Below are 16,553 nucleotides of genomic sequence, written 5' to 3'. Positions count from 1 at the left end.
ATAGCAGCCAAACATTTGGTCCATAATCTTGCACAGAAAGGTGTCATCATACAAGAATACTGTGGTTCCTACTGTGTCCTTTGCAGTGAGCTTTGTTTTGAGAACAGTTTGAGAAACAGTTTCACCATATCACATTGTACTGCATATTTCCTATAGTTTACTAATTCCCTGTGCAGTTACATATGCAGTCTGAATTTTAGTTGCAGGAGGGTCCATAACAAAAGGTAGCCTTATTTAGATGAGGTTCTCATGGCTGTTTAGGACTCAGCAGATACCAACAACAAAGCCTTTGTAGAGAGCTATAGGCAGAAATTGGCACCTCCACTGCAACTAATTTAGAAAGATTGTAAAGAAAGAGAGAGGAAGCTGAAAAGCTGCCAAGGAAAGCAGCTGAATTTTCAGGAGGTTTTGAATCCTGCACTTAAATTGGGGAGCTGGTTCTAGATTCTGTCACATTATGGAAAGTCAATCTGGAACATTTTTGGATGGTCCAGTAGAATCCCCTAAATGTTCACCCTTACAGTCTCCTAAGCCTAAATATTATAGTGTGACACTCACCAGCTGCAAACAGCTGCCTTCAGAGACCATTAATGTTTGCTACATGAAAGAGCTGAAGAGAGATGCAATGCTTCTTTTGAGAGACAGTAGTGTCAATCCAATTCTATTTAAAGCCAATGGAAAGACTCTCATTGGTTTCAATGTACCAGTAAGTGATCTACTGCTCTTCCAATCCCGGAGCGTTGCTTTTTGCCACTACTGCATCTGGACTGGTGGTGAACTGGTGACAATTATCAGTCCCTGTGCCTGCTATTCTCAAAGACACATAGATAGATTATGATTTTCTGACTGCTATCTATCTATCTACAACTGGGAAGAAAATGAATGAATCATTACCAATAAAGAAATGGACACTAGACCATATATGTGATTGTTTCAAGTTTATCATGCAATGATGAAAATGGTGCTGATCTAACATATGTGCACTACAGCAGTTCATTATGGGGTGCCTAAATCTCTCCCTACATGGTGAACCTCTCCCCTCCACATAAGTCAATGTCAGAGTAGATGAAGCAATCAGAATATGGCATCTGCAATTCTGACCTTACTGATCTCTTTAACATCTTTAAGTGAACAAAGCAAATGTCCCTTGGTTGCCATCGGATGATGTACACCTTTCATACACCATTTGTCACAATGAGTATTCTGGCTGAAAGTCTAGATCTAATGGCAATAGAAAGTGGTAATAGATTCAGATGCTGTAGATGACAAGTATATGGAAGTAGTGAGGAGAGTTCCTTATGTTCCTTTATTGTATATACACATTTTTCCAACACTTTTTTAGTTTGCTTTTCCAGAGCAATAGAAACTTCAGACACATGACAAAATTTCTTATTGCTGCATCGAAGACATAAGAAGAACTGATAAATTAGTCAGTACAAATCTTGTATACATATTTATGCATGCAGAGTAGAACTATTATTATTAGCACTGTTATTAGTAAATAAGGACTTCCGTAGTATTTTTAGTTCAAAGCATTTTACAATCATTAACTCATTATTCTATTTAAAAAATAAAGTCATATCTGTCCCATAAGAAGCTTTATTAGTTCCAACTGACAAAATAATAGAACAAATAACTGAGATCACACAGCTGACACAGCTCTTAATCTTTCTGCCAATCCAGAAAAATACCGGTCATTTTCATGGCAAAGGTGTATAGAGCCTAAATTGATAAGACAGAGGATTATTGAAGGAATCTGTTATTTTAATGTGCCATGTTTTTATTGTTTTTAATTGTTTTGGAGTGGTGAAGAGGGAGGGTACAAGGCAATTCCTAGTGGGTAGTACAGATCATCACAATTTTTGTCTCCATGGTCCTCCTACCTTTTGTCTTTAAGGGATTATAATAAACATACTACATGACCTAGAAAGAGAGGCTACTAGATGAGCCTACCAGGTTTAGAAGATTTGTGGTGTATGTGCCAGTACAATAAGCACAGTTGGTTTCAATATCCTCACATCACACATCATCCTGTCCTGGTATCTTACAGTCCTCAGCATAATGATAGAGGTGCCAAAGAAACAATAAGAGAGTGAGAAGTAAAGAAAAAAAATCCAACAACCCAGCAACAATTTAACAGCAGATGAGTCAATGAAGTCTGTTTGAGTTAAGGCTCTAACGGGTGCGACTACACTCGGCAATACTATCCATATGGGAGTCTGGGACTTGGAAGGAAGGCTTGCAAGTACAAACCCGCCTCCTCATCTCCCAGCTCCTGAGGAGAAAAAAAGAGGATAACTCCGAATGCACAAAGCTATCTCAGTTTTATAGCACAAAATTTTGAAAATTTTCTGCACAATTGTGCCATCTTTGCAAAGTGATCCTGATAAATTCCAGGGACTATAGAAGAAAAATTGGTCTGTCACTGTGTAAAGCATCAGTCCCAGACCATCAGCTGAGAGTGAGGGTCACACAATGCAGGAGGTGGCCTTTTCCCTCATCCTGACCTGGCTATATACCAAGCCAGTCCTTTGATATAGTGCAAACCTCATGCTACTGTTAGTTACACTTAGTGCCAATGGCCCCAGCCAGGAATCATCAGGGAATAGGAGCACTTTAGCCATATCCACTGCCAGGTAGTATGAAGGGAGTAATGCAAGAACTGCTGTTTCATTTCTCTCCCACCAGAAGATCCCCCTGCAATAAGACAATTCTCTTGTGGCTGACTACATGAGCTACAGAACTGCTTTACGCTGGCAATGAGGTATAAAGTCTCAGCAATCCAGAGGAGAATCTGAGCATCAGGTCATCGAATCATAGGACTGCAAGGGACCTCAAGAGGTCATGTAATCAAGTCCCCTGCACTCATGGCAGGAATAAGTATTATCTAGACCATTCATGACAGGAGTTTGTCTAACCTGCTCTTAAAAATCTTCAATGATGGCGATTACACAACCTCCCTACGCAATTTATTCCAGTGCTTAACCACCCTGACAGTTAGGAAGTTTTTCCTAGTGTTCAACCTAAACTACCCTTGCTGCAATTTAAACCCAATTCTTCTTGTCCTATCCTCAGAGGTTCAGGAGAACAGTTTTTCTCCCTCCTCCTTGTCACAACTTTTTATGTACTTGAAAACTGTTATGTTCCCTTTCAGTCAGCTCTTCTCCAGACTAAACAAACCCAATTTCAATTTTCCCTCATAGGTAATGTTTTCTAGACCTTTAATCATTTTTGTTGCTCTTCTCTGGACTTTGTCCAACATCTTTCCTGAAATGTAGCCCCCAGAATTGGACACAGACCTCCAGTTGAGCCTAATCAGCACAGAGTAGAATGGAAGAATTACTTCTCATGTCTTGCTTACAAAACTCCTTTTAATACATCCCAGAATGATGTTTGCTTTTTTTTGCAACAGTTTAATAACTAAATTTATACTGAACAGTGTTACACCGTTGACTGATATTTCGCTTGTCATCCACTATGACCCACAGATCCCTTTCATATATGTATGATCTGGTCCTGCAAATAGTTTCTATGATGATTATCTTTATTCTGGCATATTGTCTCCTCCCTCCCCACACTTCTAATGGAGGTACAAAGTAGGAAAAAAGTGACATGCCGATGAAGCGAACTCTGCCAGAAAGAAAAAGAACTGCATGAGTAGTAATACTTTGGGTTCTCCTTTTGAGCAGGCCAAACACTGAATAGGTTTGAGAGTCCTATTGCCCGCACAGTAGTGGCTCACCTGCCTGCCCAAGGCTATACTTTTCAACAACCGTTTTTTAACCTAAAAGTGCAGTTTTACATTGAAAATTGACCCTTTCAGATTATGAGGGATCCATTTTTATTGTACTTCAATGATTTTTGTTTCAAATATGCTCAATTTACAGATAAAAAGATCTCTTTTTCTAACTCTTAACCCGACAAACTCAAGCAGAAAGGTGAAAGATGGCAAAGTGGGTTCTTTTCTTCATTTTATTATCATTAGTGCTTAAGATTCTGCAAGACAAATTATGTGCTCAGTTACATCTGTGTAACCCCATTGCCTCCAGGTTATGTTCTCAGCGATACCTGTGCAATCTAATTGCCAATAGTGAGTTTGTAACTGATTACACCACTAAGTGGAATACAGCAAACAATTCTGTTGATGATGATGCACTTGAAGAAATAGAATCCAGCTCAGGCTTTCTTGGCTGTGCTGGTTATTTGGGGCTAATGGGATTAAAGATCAGTAAAATCTATTTTTGTCACTGAATTCAGCAGATATGACTCTGAATACACACAGGGAGCAGCTTTGAGGAAGAACATAAGAATGGCCATACTGGGTCAGATCAAAGGTCCATCCAGCCCAGTATCCTGTCTACCGATAGTGGTCTATGCTAGGTACCCCAGAGGGAGTGAACCTAACAGGTAATGATCTAGTAATCTCTCTCCTGCCATCCATCTCCACTCTCTGACAAACAGAGACTAGGGACACCATTCCTTACCCATCCTGGCTAATAGTAATTAACGGACTTAACCTCCATGAATTTATCCAGTTCGCTTTTAAACCCTGTTATACTCCTAGCCTTTACAACCTCCTCAGGCAAGGAGTTCCACAGGTTGACTGTACGCTGAGTGAAGAAGATCTTCCTTTTATTTGTTTTAAACCTGCTACCCATTAATTTTATTTGGTGGCCCCTAGTTCTTATATTATGGGAACAAGTAAATAACTTTTCCTTATTCACTTTCTCCACACCACTCATGATTTTATATACCGCTATCATATCCCCCCTTGGTCTCCTCTTTTCCAAGCCAAAAAGTCCTAGCCTCTTTAATCTCTCCTCATATGGGACCCGTTCCAAACCCCTAATCATTTTAATTGCCCTTTTCTGAACCTTTTCTAATGCCAGTATATCTTTTTTGAGATGATAGGACCACATCTGTATGCAGTATTCAAGATGTGGGCATACCATGGATTTACATAAGGGCAATAAGATATTCTCTGTCTTATTCTCGATCCCTTTTTTAATGATTCCTAACATCCCGTTTGCTTTTTTAACTGCCGCTGCACACTCCATGGACGTCTTCAGAGTACTGTTCACGATGACTCTAAGATCTTTCTCCTGATTAGTTGTAGCTAAATTATCCCCTATCATATTGTATGTATAGTTGGGTTTATTTTTTCCAATGTGCATTACTTTACATTTATCCACATTAAATTTCATTTGCCATTTTGTTGCCCAATCACTTAGTTTTGTGAGATCTTTTTGAAGTTCTTCACAGTCTGTTTTTGGTCTTAACTATCTTGAGCAGTTTAGTATCCTCTGCAAACTTTGCCACCTCACTGTTTACCCCTTTCTCCCGATCATTTATGAATAAGTTGAATAGGATTGTTCCTAGGACTGACCCTTGGGGAACACCACTAGTTACCCCTCTCCATTCTGAAAAATGTATCATTTATTCCTACCCTTTGTTCCCTGTCTTTCAACCAGTTCTCAATCCATGAAAGGATCTTCCCTCTTATCCCATGACAAGAAAGTGCCATTTTTTCACAGCCACTTTTCAGACTAGAACCACAACTTCACAGTCCCTGGCTTTCCCAGATATATGAATGGGTTCTGTCTTCTCCCAGTCCTGCATACTAAATCTTCCTACTGGGAAGTGTGAGTAAAATAGCAGCTTCCACTGAGATATAGCTGTAGAGAAAGTTCAGAAGACTGACAGCTATCTGTAAAAGCTGTTTTGAAAATTCACTTTGCATATATGCAGTACAGTTTGCATAATTGTCTTAAATATTTATTGTACTTTATCTGAATACATTTATTCTTTATTATCATTATCACATTCCAGTGTAAATATGAAGGATACTTCAATCATTCCATTTAATTACAAAAATGAATACGTTTCTAAAGATATTTTCAAATGTTTTAAATAAAATAAAAACAAACACTTAACCATCAGATCAGAAGTCACTATCAGACGAAGCAAATTAAGGGGCCAATTTTGCAGACGTATTCATATAGGTTACTTGACTTAACTTTCAAGAATTTTAACATGAATGTTTTACTCATGCAAAAAGAATTCCTACTGGAAGTTGGTATGAATAATGTAAAGACTAGCTAATGTTATTCTTTATTTACATGTTATTTACCTACATTAAAATTGTTAGTTATCCAATCCGGGAGCAGAAACTATATCATACGATCTATCACACAACACAAATAATGAAGAGTCAAAGCAACCAACTCATGATCATCTCATAGGCTGAAACTTATTTGCTGAAATCATTCATCCCATACTTAGGAAAATCAAACATATCTACAGAAATCAGGTTTGGTTCTGTAATGATTCACTAACCAAAAGAGGAACTAAATTTATACTGAATAAGATTTGAAATTAGTATTTACACCAGGTCTAAAGTCAATAACATATGTAAAAGAAGAGAAGAGAGAAAGAGACACAAATTGAACATTCCAGGATAATGCGTAGAGTAAGTACAATTAAATCATGTCAACTGGATCTGACAACAGTTGCCATGATCTAGGTGAGTTAATAGCCACAAACATTAATTTATCATCTGTACTGGAAGAAAATATCTACCATCTTAGACAGCAATATAACTACATTTTGTGCATTCACATTACCATCAGAATAATAATTCATACAATTCATATTTAAAGGTGATGATATATAAAAGGCCTTCACAAAAAAGAATATAACAGCGCAGTACAGTTAACCAAGAGCCATATCATCCTCCCAGGATTTATGTGAAGCTCTTCTCCTGAAGAGAAACGGGGTGTGTCTGTGTGGTGGGGGGAGGAGGGGAGGGGTTGCATGCGTGCTGTAGGGATAGTTGCCTCTATCAGCATCCATTTTCACTGAACCATTGGAAGAGCTCTCAGTGGATCAGCGAATGGGAAGGGGGTTGACAAATGTTGGGTTGGGAGGTAAACACCATACACACACCAAATCTGTGTAACATCCATTCAGGGCTTAATTCAGCCTGATTTAATCCTGAAAGGAGTCCTTCCATGCCATAGCAAGTGATTTGCTGGCTCATGGCCAGAGCTCTCAGAACATTGAAGGATTGAGCCCACAATGATCTGATGAAAGTTCTGCCTTCTGAGTTCTCTGGGGTTCCTCTTATGTTTATGGAGCTCGGATTTCAAGTTCCTTCCCTAGATAAAGTAGGTCTAATTGTGCAGTGTTCATTCATATTTTGTATGTCTCAGTGGTTGAATTTTTCTCCCAGAAGTACAACTTTTAAAATCCATGTGCTTTAACAAGTAGGCATTCAATGTCCTTTGATATCACTGTATGAGCTTCCTACCCAGTGGGCTTCATTTCAAAATCCAGTTGAATCATGGAAGGAAAAAAATAAGCTGTTTTTGCTTTTTTCTTCTTTGCCCCAGTTTTCATCACAAAACCTTTGGCCCCTGCCACTCTCCTAAGATCTTGTCTTCTTTGTCTGCCACATGAACTGTGTGAAATCGTTTCTGAGTGCATTTAAGCCATGCCCATCAATCCATTCCAAAAGCCTCTTTGGATTCAGTGTACCAAATTTCAAGTGTTCTTTCCCCCTCCTATGGTGTTTAGCTCAAAGATTGGCTAGAAATATTCATACACCTGAGTCGTCTGGTCTTGAGAGGTCATCTTCAAAAGAAGGCTAGCTCACCTCTTGGCCTGAGTATAACGTTCCAGAATGAGGGGGGAAAGTGCAGCTAGTTTCATGCTTGATTTCCTTACTTTTTTGTGCATCTCTTTGTTGCTCTTATGGCTTACAAAACATCCAAAAAGAGTCTTTAATTCTTCTGACATATTGTACTCATCTTCCAGAGAGATTGGGGTAGCAGCTAGTTACCTGAATTTCCCATTACTGTCTTCCCCAACACCAAAAACTAAAAAAAAAATGGACTGAAAAGCCAAATAAAATACAGGAGATCAGAGTTGTTATCTTTCCAGTGGGGTATGATATATATTTTCAGCAGTTTCAAACTCTGCCAGCAATGTGGTACACCTCTACCCTGATATAACCCTGTCCTCGGGAGCCAAAAAATCTTACCGCGTTATAGGTGAAACCGTATTATATCGAACTTGTTTTGATCCACCGGAGCGCGCAGCCCCACCACCCCGGAGCACTGCTTTACTGCATTATATCCGAATTCGTGTTATATCAGGTTGCATTATGTCAGGGTAGAGGTGTATTATTATTTTCATCAGTATTATTTGGCTCTACTCCAAAATTACATCTCTGTTGCTTTTAAATAGGATTGCCTGTACAACTGGGGGACTAGGTGTTAGTTTTAAAGGCACTTTAAAATATAGACACAGGTTGTTTTGAAGAGGGGAATTGAAACTGAAGGGTTAGCTTGGGTCTTTTTTTGTGTGTTTGTGTTTTGTTTTGTGTCTCTTTCTTTCTCTCATTCCCTTAAATATTTTCTTTGGCCTTTTCAACCCCATTCACTCATTACTGGTCCCTTCCTCCTCCTCCTCCCACTACTTCTCATTTCTCCCCTCCCCAACTCTTTCTAACTCATCCACTTGCCTTTCTCTTCCTCCACTTATTTAATGGGCTACATCATCACCTCCTCAGAGAAACCTGCCGGAGAGTGGAAAAAGGAACACAGAATTTCACCGTAGTTGTCTCATCAGCTGTGAGATGTTTTGAAGTGATGCAGAGTATGTGGGGGCACTGCCTCCCAAATTGGCAGATCGTAGGGATCTGTGCTTGTGATGGCTCAGGGATGAGCTGCATCTCTGATCTTCCTGGTGGACACTCTTTCCAAGTGACAGGCTTCAATATACACTCTTCTCAGAGTGGAACCCCATAGTTCACCCTACTTAAGATTGGATCACCAGGCTACAACACACCATATTCCCACTATCTGCCACAGGTACCGTGTGAGTGGTGGCTAATACTCCCTTGTAGTCCCTCATGAATGCACACTCTCAAGTGACAAGTTCCACTAACTCACCTCTCTCAGACTAGAACCCACAGATCTACCAGTCTTACACTGGATATCAGGGTGGCAGCAATTGATACCTGCAAGTCATTCTGGGTGCCTGTGACCAGTTGCTTATTAAAGTGACTCAAAACAACTCCTTCTAAACAGATGTATTGTTCATTGGCGAAAGGTACACAGCAAGCAGAGAGAAAGGGGTAAAACCACAATAGGCTTGGATGCCTGGAGCTTGTCTGCAGCTCACCACTTCTCTCAAAGGTAGGTAAGCCCAGTGATCTCTGGTACATTTCTACCATTATTTCATTCTCTCTCTCTCTCTCACACACACACACACACACACACACACACACACACACACACACACACAGCCTCCTTTGATTTAACTCCAGGCAGACAGGTTGTTATCAAGCAGGTAAACTGAGGCACATGATATTCATTAAAAATATACAGATAAATGCCATATTCTCCACAGTGGTGAAGGGAAGTCCTCACCCATAAGGCAGAGCTATCTGTGTTGAGGATCTATCCATCCTGCTACTCTGCTGGGCCGCCATATTCACTGGCAACTAAGCAGGACTCTTTCAGGAACTTTGTTCCCATTGGCTCAGCCTTTTCTCATCGTGCAGTAGCAGTTACAGAAATGTTCAGAGCATTAACTGCTTGAAGTAGAACTGACTCCTGATTGGACTGATGCATGGAAATCTGTAGAGTCAGCTACAGATGATGCTGTACAGATTAATTAGTCCTTTTCTCCCTCCCTTGGTCTCACTCCCAAAATGATTCTAAGCCACCCTCATGAACTTGTGGCACAGAAAGATCTGCGATTGGCAAAGAATTATTCTATAAAAATGGAATTATCTTTTTTGGACCGAGTGAAGAGATCTACTAATTCTCAATCCCTTCTGTGTTGTCTTGTGGATCCATAAGGAAGAGGCACAGTCTGGACTCAGAAGTAAGGTTTTATTAGAACTAAAACAGACGTACATAAGGCAAAGGAGAGCTGTGTACTCCCAGCTATGTATCTGGTGAAGCTACCACGAGACTACTTCCAACTGGTTCTCACTTGTCCCAATCCAATTCCCTTTAACATGTGCTCTGCTCTTAAACGCACAGTACATACTCCTAACATCTCCCCTTTCCAGCAAACACAATCCCAAACAATTAACATTTATACTGTTTCTGTATAAATACCATTTCATACTCAACTTTGTTAGCAGTGGTCAATGAATCTGCCAGGTGCTCTGCGCAGCCTGTTAGATCTACGAGGCACCACTTCCGTCCTTGCACGAGCTGAATCCGCAGACCGCTCTGTTTGCTGAGCTGAAGGATACTCTGTGGTTTTCTCAGTGCTTTGTCCTGTAGCTGATGTATTTGCCTCCTTATCCTGCTCTTCAGGAAGATTCAGGTGTCTCCTGTTCTTCTCAAATGTATGTCCCTTAGGAGTCTGGACTTCATGAGATTATGAGGTAACATCACAAGTCTCTACTGCCCTCTGGGCCCAGCAAGTGCCATCATGAAGCCACACTGCATCTCTAGGCTTTAAAGGCTTCAACACACTGGACCCTCCATCATAATACATCTTTTGCTGACACTTACCATGTTGTTTATAGACATCTAAATCAGTATTGCTCTGAGGGATTATTACTAAATTAGGGAGTCCTGTTCTAAACTTCCTGCCAAATAATATATCTGCATCTGACAGTCCATGATTCATTGGTGCTACTCTACAGTTCAGTATAACCAAATATACCAGCCAGTGGCCTCTTTCAAAAGTCATTTAACAATTTTCACACCATTCTCTACAAGACCATTCGATTGAGGATACTTGGGACTTGAAGTTACAGGCTTAAACCATACTGCCTTGCAATTTTTTTAATTCATGTCCATCAAACTGTGGATCATTATCAGACATGATAGCTTCAGGGATTCCATGCCTGAAAAATATGGGTTTTATAAACGTTATAACAGGTTTTATGTGATATTTGCTAATGAAAAAACCTCTGGATAAAGAGAATAATAATCCAAAATGAAAACATAGTCTTCACCTACATATGTAAATAAATCCACCCCAACTTTAGACCATGGCCTTCACTGTTCATTGTTTATCAACATAGGCTCTTTTTTCTGTTTAGGTTGATATTTTTGAAACGTGTCATACATTTTAACCGTTTTCTGTATCTCATTGTTCACATTTATGGCCAATAGAGTATCTCTTTGGCTCTGCATTTACTTTTCTCCCCGCACAATTGTCCTTCATGTATTCTTGCGAGCACATCAGCTTGTAACATCTGAGGCACTACTATTCTATTTTCTATATGCCATCAACAACACAGTTCTGCTTTGAACTGGAAATATGGACTTGGTATGTAATGTCCTGGTCAACGGGTCATTGCCTTAATTACCCTCTGTAAAGTCTCATCGTTAGCTGTAGCCTCAGCAAATTCAGTCTACTTCCTTTCTGAGACAGGACAATTCTTTTTTTGTTAGGTTGACATGCACTATGTCAGTTTCCAACTTTGTTTTTACTACAATTTTATGAAAGGCTCTGGACAATGTGTCCACTATCCCCACCTCTTTTCCTGTTTTGTATTCTATTGTTAAACCATACAATTGGATCTGAAAAAACAGTTGTATTTTGGGTGGAGTGTCAGCTAGCCCCTCCTTTGCAATTGATTATCAGAGGCTTATGATCTGTTTCTGCAACAATTGGTCTTCCATAAATGAATACATGGAATTTTTTTTTCAAACCATGCACCACAACTAAAGCTTCTGTTTTTATAAAAGCCCAGGATGCATACACCGCAGGTCTCCAATGGTCATCATATTTTTGTAGCAGTGCAGTCCTTATTCCTTCTTTGGAGGCATCAATGGACAATTTGGTCTGCCTCCTGCTGTCAAAATACCTTAGGACAGCGGTTTTCTGATTCAATTGTTTTAAAGTTATCAAACTCTTTGTCCTGGTTAGCATCCCATATCCACAGACTATGCTTTTGCATGATTACATGGAAGTTGCTAGTTTGTACAGCCAAATTAGGTATAAATTTACCAACATAATTAACCATTCCTACGAATCTCTAAATTACCTCCTCATTTTCTGAGCGTGGCATATTTGTTATAGCTTGTGTTCCGATAGAATCAATATATACCCCTTGTCTCGATTAACCTACCTCCTAATCAGGTAATTTTTCTGAGCCTGAATTTACATTTTTATTTTGCTTCAGGCCTATTGCTTTAGCCCGTCCAATGCTCTCTTTAACCCGTAATTATGTTCCTTTATTGTGCTGCCCCAGATGAGATTATCATCTAAAAATACTTTTGTGCGTTCAATTTCCTCAATATTTGCTGCACAGTTCTATGAAAGACATCTGGAGTGGATTTTAGATCAAACGGTAATCTAAGAAAGCAATACCTTTCATAATTTGGGGCACCTCTCATCTAAGGGAATCTGCCCAAGCCCAGACAATGCGTCTAAAGTAGTAAAATACTTTGCACCAGTCATATCCCCAAAAGTGTCTTCCCTGGTAGGTAACTGAAAAGGTTCTCTTTTGATATATTTGTTAAGATCTTTAGGATTTAGGCATAATCTCAATGTTACATCCTTTTTTCTACTATTACTAATGAATGCACCCATTCTGTAGGCTCTTTGGCTCTTCTAACAATGTCTGTTGTTACTAAATGATCCAGTTCTTCTTTGAGTTTTTCCCCCCTCATACTTAGAGTAATATTTCTAGGGACATGTATGATAGGGCAATTTGGTTCTGTTAGTTCAATTTTCTATTCAGTTGCTAGTTTTTCTGTGCCTCCAAAAACATCCTGATACTGTTCCTCTATGCCTAGGGCCCTTATCTCCTCTACCATGTGAATTCTTTGTATCAGCCCAAGGGTTTGACATGTTTTTAAACCCAATATAGGTGCTTCATTCCCTTTAACTATCACAAAGTTTACCAATTCTATTTGATTTTTTGTCTTTACTTCCAGTACACATGTACTAGTAGGAACAGGGTCCCTATTATAAGCTTTCCATTCAACCTGTTTGCTCACCATGTTCCTTGTTTTTTTCTTCAACCTTTTAACATTAATATCTGAAACAACATTTACCTGAGCACCAGTGTCAAATTTGTAGGTTATAAAAGTCCCATTAGTCTCTAAGGAAATTGTCCATTCATCTGTTCCTTCCTCTTCAGATATAGCTCCTACATAGAACACCTCTTCTGTGTTGCTGTTAGGGTGACCAGACAACAAGTGTGAAAAATCGGGATGGGGGTGGGGGGTAATAGGAGCCCATATAAAAAAAGGACCCAAAAATCAGGACTGTCCCTATAAAATCAGGACATCTGGTCACCCTAGTTGCTGTCCGTGCTCTTTTCCTGGATTCCTGCATCAGTATGCAGGCTTTGCTTCCTCTTCTGCAGTTGTTTATCCTGGTTGCAGACTTTGGCAAAATTATTGTATTTCTTTCAAATATTGCAGCATTCACCAAAAGCTGTGCATTGCTGAGGTCTGTGTTTGTGTCTACATCTTGTGCAGACCTAGAAGCTGTCCCTTGCAAACTCTCATGCTTTGCTTTTTCAGGCTTGTTTGTGTTTTTGTTCCTTACTGACTTACTGTTTGCCAGGTTTCCCCCCTGCCACCTCATCAGTCTATCCAGAATGGCAGTTTCCTGTTCTCCTTCCATTATTTTTATTCCATTCAGAGTGATTTCTGCTGCATGACCAGTCTTACTGCTTTTTCCAAATGAAATCCATATCTTCCAATAGGTTTTTGTTGTTGTTGGTTTTTTTTTTGCAGCTTTGGATCTCTGATTCCAATTCCAATTTGATTCCTTATAACTGAATCTGTTAACTGTTCTTAGTGGGAGGTTTGGCTCATTACTTTCAGCTGGTCTCTCCTTCCTTTTGTCTTCCACAATGAAACTTTTACCTTTCAAATCTCTCACTTTTTAAAGGTGTACAATAGTCTTCAAATTTCTGCAAAATTGTGTCATAACTTGCTCTCTCTGCCTGATTTAGTTGCATGCTATTAAAGACAGCAACTGCCTCAAGTCCTGCAATGTTTAAGAAGATTTCTGTTTTCTGCTGATCTTCTTTTTCACCAAAGCCAGCTGCTTGCATATATACATATGAACACTGTTTGAATCTCTTCCAGGAGTTTGCTGCATTATCTGAGAGTTTCAGCTCCTTGGAGGCTTTTACTTGCTCTATCTTCATGATAACTCCTTTACTCCTTCATACAGTCCTCTTTTGTCTATCCTCACTTACACCTCACTGTGGTACCATGTGTTGTCTTATGTATTCATAAGAAGGAAGGCACAGTCTGGAATCAGAAGTAAGGCTTTATTAGAACTAAAACAGAGTTATATAAGACAAAGGAAAGCCATGTGCTCCTAGATGTATATCTGGTGAAGCTGCCACCAGTGCTTCCAATCCAGCTCCCTCTAACTTGTACTCTGCTCTTAAGGGCAGTGTGTACTCTTAACACGTTCCACTTGCAAAAAGAAACAACCCCAATATCTTTTATTATTTACAGTAAGTTCCTATGCATACCCATCCTCCCCAGAATGAATGTGTCACAATTCCACAAACCACCAACATCCACAGGAAAAGCAGACTAGTCTTAAAGATGGGCCACCTATTCATCATGACTAAGGCTATGATTTAGTCATGGAGGTCATGTAAGTAACAGAATCCATTACTTCCAGCAACCTCCATGACTTCAGCCTGTGGTGGTCGGGAACTGCAGGGTACCCTGCCGCCCACATGGAGCTGTGGCATACCCCGCCACCTCTGGTGGCCCCTGGATCTCCAAGCTGCCGTGGGCGGTGTGGGAACCCCTGAGCTCCTAGTCGACAGGGGCCACAGGGGAACCCCAGAGCTCCCGGATGCTGTGGGGGAACCCTGAGCTCCTGGCTACTGCAGGGTAACCCCCCAGCTCCCGTCGGCCGGGGAGGAACCCCCCAACTCCCAGCCACCTTGCAGAGGAAGCCTCCCAGCCACTGGGGGGGTGTCGGGGGAACCCGTGAGCTCCTGGCCACCGTGGGGGTATCCCCAAGCTCCAGGCCACCCCAGCCCCTGGAGCTGCAGGTGGCAGGGGAGCCCCGCAGCTCCCGGCTGACATGGGAGGTGGGGGCACCCCACAGCTCCCAGCTTCCATGGGCAGCTGGGGACCCCCAGACCTGTAGGCAGTAGGGGTACCCCACAGCCCACAGCTACTGCAGGCAGCTCATAACCCCTGAGCAGCTGCCCTACTTCAGGTGGTGTGGGGACCCGCAGATCCCCATTTTGTCATGGATATTTTTAGTAAAAGTCATGGACAGGTCACAGCTTCCCTGAATTTTTCTTTTTTGCCCGTTGCCTGTCCGTGACTTTTACTAAAAATATCTGTGACAAAATCTTAGCCTTAGTCATGACAGGGAGGCAATTCCACTCCAGCCAGCAACTAGAAAAATCTAGTAAAAAAGTCTAGCCTAGGTTTTCAGAATACTGTAGTTTCCTGAATCTCTGGCAAAGCTACTTCATGTATAGTTTCAGCAGTTTCAAACTGCCAAAAATGTGGTATTATTTTTAAAAGAGGAAACAAATTAATGAAGGACATGAGAGGTAAACGAAAGCATGTCACGGAATGAAACCCATAGTTCAAAAGCTCTTAATAAATTAAAACGAACAAAAGCAATTTACAGAGTGTTTTATCTATGTCACTACGATGAGGTTTTATTGCTGTGATATCATAATTTGGCAGTCTTTGACCCCCTTCACTTGGCAGCTCTTGCTCTAAAAATATTATGCACAGATCATGCCAGCTCACAAAGCTGAATGCCAGGGGCCTCCTTTGTTTGGGCAGCAATCAAGGGGACTTGTAGGTTTACATAGAGACATGTACATTTATTTTCCAGGGGCCAAATCTTGAAGTCTTTTACTCCTTGATTTCAGTGTGGGTAACGACTGAATAAAGAGATTAGGATTTGGCCCTATAATTGCACAGTTGTAAGCTGTTTTCAATATTTCCCAGAAAATTACCCTTGTTTACAAATGTATCCAGATTTTACATTGAACTTTCTCCTTCTCTCCTGCCCTTAAAGATAACTGAATTCCTACACATGTTTGTACTTGCGAATTCATAGATTTATACACTCATGCCTCTTTAATCCCTATTAAACTAATCTGAAGTCACATCAGGCCAACCATCCACAGTAAAATGGATTAGACAAGCCAGTAGATCAGATATAGAAATTACTCTGGACACTTTTTCTGTCTACTCTTCATGAATTTAGAGTACTAGTTTCACATAAATAAGTTTGTCCTCTTTAATTCCTTTGTGATTAAGCAAATTCACAAATAAAATCAGTTCTTAGAGAATCATTAATATGAAGTACAGCAGACAGTGCTCTTAATTAGGGCTTTTCATACCTACGGAGTCTGTTCTATAGTAAAATTACTTACATATTGATTACTTTATTTCAATGTATGCAGCAAAATCTATATAATTGCCATAAAACACCTTTAAGAACGTCTCAAGAGTAGCTGACATCTCATTAAAAACAGAAGAATATTCTTTGTAAAACCAATCTGCGTGTATATACATGTTTACTGTTTTTCTTCTGTCACTATTTATTAG

Source organism: Chelonia mydas, chromosome 4, assembly GCF_015237465.2.
Source record: "Chelonia mydas isolate rCheMyd1 chromosome 4, rCheMyd1.pri.v2, whole genome shotgun sequence".
Lineage (NCBI taxonomy): Eukaryota > Metazoa > Chordata > Testudines > Cheloniidae > Chelonia > Chelonia mydas.
The sequence above is the reverse complement of the archived record's forward strand: the minus strand, read 5'-3'. Positions refer to the sequence as shown.